The sequence below is a fragment of the Elephas maximus genome, chromosome 1 (assembly GCF_024166365.1).
Source record: "Elephas maximus indicus isolate mEleMax1 chromosome 1, mEleMax1 primary haplotype, whole genome shotgun sequence".
Taxonomy (NCBI): Eukaryota; Metazoa; Chordata; class Mammalia; order Proboscidea; family Elephantidae; genus Elephas; species Elephas maximus.
This window is the reverse complement of record NC_064819.1, coordinates 153058379-153063281: the sequence shown is the minus strand read 5'-3', so window position 1 is coordinate 153063281 and position 4903 is coordinate 153058379.

Here is a 4903-nt window from a genome sequence, read left to right as displayed (position 1 = left end):
TTAACTATCTCAAAGGGGGAGATTCTGAGGGACAAACAATAGGAAAAACTATGGCAGGTGAGTTTGTTTTTTTTCTGGAAAATAAAGTATTATCAAATATTAAAAGTAATTAATAAAATGTTTACAATAAAGTTCACATATGGCTTCCCGAGGTGTTTTTCTTTTTTAATTTTACTCTAGGAAGACTTTGATGTAAAATTAGCCAATTCATACTATCAGCCTAAGTGATAATAGCACTGCTACTTGCAAAACAGTTAGCTAGTGGCAGATGTTTTTAGCACAAAAACATATACAATGGTATGTCAACTCTGTTAAAATACCTATGCTTTATAAGTAAATACAAGGTAAATACACAAAAAGCGTTAATCATATTCTGAGCAGTAAGATTATGGGAGATTTGCATTTTATTTACATTCCAAATATTGAACAACAATCACGTTTTGCCTTTATGATCAAGAAAAAAATCATTTTAAAAAACAAAAACCAAACCCATGAGGGAAGTTTTAAATGCTGAAGAATAAATCTCTTCAAGTGTTTGGACCAGGAATAGCATTCAGGTTCTAAGAAGCATATCCCTCTTCAAGTGGTAGAAAAATTACCTTGCGTGATGTAAGGCCACTTGATTCTTTTCTTGGTGCAGCAAAAACAACTTGGATTTCAGTCAAAAGACCTGGTCTTACATCAGGATTCCTCCACTTTCTAGCTAAGTGTTCTTGAAACTTAAAGAATCTTTGTATTCAAGAAATAAATGAAATCTACAAAAATTTCCTTTCATTAATACACTTAAGAAATATGCTAGAAAAATAAGAATTTGTAATGTATGCAGTCGAAAAAACTGTGAGAATTCAGGCAAATATCTTGATTTCTCTGAGACCTCAATTGTCTTTGTCTGTAAAATGGGTATAGATAATCTGTGCCCTTCCTGGGGCTGTTGGGAAGAATAAATGAGTTGATGTATATTAAGTGTCTAATACAAAGCCTGTCCTTGCCTTGCTCCAGGATACAAGTGGTGGTGGGGAAGGGACCTGCTCTTCAAAGGTCTTCTGGTTACTATCTAAGGAAAAGAGGAGATACAGGTCAAAGATTGTGGTTCCAAGACATTTTTAAGATTCTCAAACATTTAAAACTTCATCTTTTGTCATTTTTGTAATTTCCTGAGTCTGCTTTAAGGAAAATCTCTTAAAATGACAAGTGGTTTTCTTTAGGACCACCAAATATAAAGGCAAAGTTATCCCAAACTTGATCTGGAATAGAGCCTTTTGCCTGATATATTTTATAGGCTCCTTCTAGGGAGAAATAAATATTTACAATAATAGCAATTTTTGGAGAAACTTAAATGTTCTCAGAAAACTAGTTCCCTTGCCACCCAGCTGTTAGTCAAGGATCTGTTGTTAGTTGCCATCAGGTTGGCTCCCACTCACGGCAACCTTACGTATGACAGAACAGAATATTGCTTGGTCCTGTGCCATCTTCATGATTGTTGGTCTATTTGGGGTCATCTTCCAGCACTATATTGGACAGTATCCTGCTGTAATCCACAGGGTTTTCACTGGCTAATTTTCAGAAGTAGATTGGAAGTTCTTTTTTCCTAGTCTGTCTTAGTCTGGAAGCTCAGCTGAAAGCAGTCCACCCTGGGTGACCCTGCTGGTATGTGAAATACTGGAGGCATACCTTCCAGTATCATAGCAACACGCAAGCCACCACAGTACCACAAACTGACAGATGGGTAATGTTCAAGAATCTAGTGACCTTTAAATAGAATTACTCTATCTAACCGTTCTTTTTCTCCATAAACATCTCTTCCTAGAAACACTTAAATTGGCTTGCTAGAGACCTCTGCCTTTCTAGCAAAATAGTAATAAAATTTTTACGTGTGTCTATAATAACTAAGTTATCAGAATTTTTTTTTTTTTTTGATGTTTTTAATCAAGGAAGGACAGGCAGTAATTGCTACCAGGGTCTTACGGGGAGAAAAACCCCAAGGAGCAGAATAGGTGGTGTTGGCTTCTAAAAAGCAAAGCAAAACATCCAGGTACCTCCTGAGAGGAAGTAAAGGACAGCCGCAGAGGACAGTTGTATCGATGAGCTTGGAGACTGATTAACAGAAGGGCCTCTAGTGCTTCCAGAGCCCTCAGTTTATCAGCTGTCAAATAGGGATAATACCCTCTTCACAGTCCTGTCTATTTTAAGGCCAATTTTGAACCCAGGAGAAATAAGCCGGGGGTTTTGCAGGAACATAGCACAAGAGGTTGTCACTTGACAGTCTGAAAATTCAACACAGAATGAATGAATAAATTTAAAAAAATATTTTGATAAGAGGGTCAGATTTTGAAAAGAAGAAATTAAGGGTAAAATCAGTTTAATAACATTGCTTGTATTATGTATGCCAGGAGAAAGATGTCGCAGTCTGCTTCTGTAAAGATTTATAGCCTTGGAAACCCCATAGGATCACTGAGTTGGAGTTGACTTGACGGCAACAGGTTTGGTTTTGGGTACCTAGATCAAGAGGCAGTTGTTTGAACAAAACAATGGGATACTGTGTGGTTTAAAATCAGGAAGGGTGTGCCTCAGGGTTGCATCCTTTCACCATAGGTATTCAATCTGTATGCTGAGCAAATAATCCTAGAAGCTGGACTATATGAAGAACAGGCATCAGGATTGGAGGAAGACTCATTAACAACCTCTGATATGCAGATGACACAGCCTTGCTTGTTGAAAGCGAAGTAGACTTGAAGCACTTACTGATGAAGATCAAAGACTACAGCCTTCAATTCAGTATGGATTACAGCTCAACATAAAGAAAACAAAAATCCTTACAACTGGACCAGTAAGCAATATCATGATAAACGCAGAAAAGATTAAAGTTGTCAAGGATTTCATGTTACTTGGATCCACAATCAATGCCCATGGAAGCAGTTGTCAAGAAATACTGCATTGGAAAAGCAACAGTCAAGAAATACTATATTGGGCAAATCTGCAAAAGACCCCTATAAAGTATTCAAAAGCAAAGAGGTCACTTTGAGTACTAAGGTCCGCCTGACCCAAGCCGTGGTATTTTCAATCGCCTCATATACACGTGAAATCTGGGCAATGAATAAGGAATTAAGAAGAATAAAGAAGGAATAAAGAACCATTGATGCCTTTGAATTATGCTACTGGCAAACACTGGACATACCATGGACTGCCAGAAGGAGGAACAAATCTGTCTTGGAAGAAATAAAAGCCCAAATGCCCCTTAGAAGTAAGGATGGAGAGACTTCGTATCATGTATTTATTTTTTTATTGTACATTTGGTGAAGGTTTACAGAGCAAATTAATTTTCCATGTGTCAGCAGTCTCCCCATTTCTGTCCTAGGTTCCCATCTCGTGTACTTTGGACATGTTATCAGGAGGGATCAGTCCCTGGAGGACATTATACTTTCTAAAGTAGAGGGTCAGTAAAAAAGAGGAAGACCCTCAATGAGATGAATCCACACTAGCTACAACAATACGCTCAGACACAGAAACAATTGTGAGGATGGCTCAGGACTGGCCAGTGTTTTCTTCTGTTGTACACAAGGTCGTTATGAATCGAAACTAGCTCGAGGGCACCTAACAACAACAAAGCTAAGGTGTTAAACATCTTTTTAATGAAAGCTTCATACTGTTTATAAATTGTACTATCTTTAAGATGGGGTGGAGAGGCCCAGAGCAAGGTATATCTTGGAATGGACCAACTAACCACACTCCCAGGACTAACAAGTGACCCATAGTTGAAGCAGCACATCCGGATTTGGGTTTGTTTGCACATCTTGGTCAATCAGATTATCACTTTACTTTTCAGAAAGCAACATGGAATTATTTAAAAGATACCACTTAATTTATTTTAGATATCCTTTACTTCTTTTCCCCAATTTCACTCTCTTTACAAAGGGCTGCTAGTGCAGTTGAGATACCAAGCACACCATTCACTATTGGTTTAGATTCCTAATTTTAATAATGGCTCAATGGTTTTGAAACCAAATCAAACTAAGACTTTTTTTTTATCCCTCTTTTCCTGGTCCTTCCTCCTCCTTTAAAACCTGAACCCAGATAGTCCTCTCTCTCAGATGAAGAGAAATGAAGTGTGTCCTTTGATGTTTGTTTAGGCTTTCATATTTGTATGCTTTCCCCAAATTCAATGTAATTCCTTTAGTTTCGTTTTTGACAGATTTTATTTATTTATTTATTTTTAATCCCTCACAATACCTAAAACAGTAACTCGGACCGAATCACATTATATGAAACAGTATTTTGTTATAAAATTGACACAGTACTCAATTTCCTTATCATTGGTTACTTGTTGCCCCAAACAGCGAATGGATCTAAAAATAAAGCACTTCACAGGCACCGCAGTCCAGCTCGCCCGCAGCCCGGCTGCGGAGCAGCTTTGCAGACCGAGTCCAGAGCTCCTCCGAACTCTTAAGGCCCCGGGGTCCGGGACCCAGGCGGCAGCGGGTAGGGCCGGGGCTGCTTCTGGCCACGCCGCTCCTCGGTAAAACCCAGGAGCGCCTGGGGATCCTGGCTGGGCCCGGCAGAAAGGTGGCCCTCTGGGGGGCCAGGGCGAGAGGACCGCGACGGCGCTGTCTGCTCTTGCAGATCCCCGAGCCGCGAGTGGGGGCGTCCGCGCTGACCGTCTGATCGCCACGAAGCGACTGCCACGTCAGGGCCACTTCACAAAACCCCGGCAAGAGCGGGAGGCGCAGGCCGGGCGGCAGCGGCGTGGTTGGACCCGCGGCCAGACAAGAAGGCCGACCTCCAGCCCCGGCGCCTGGTTCAGCCACGCCCCGGCCGGCGCCGGCGCCTGCCCGGTTTTCAGGGAGGCGGGGTAGCCGCGGAGAAGGCGGTGCCATCGCGAAGCTCGCGCCTCTCCCGCGCCCTCAGC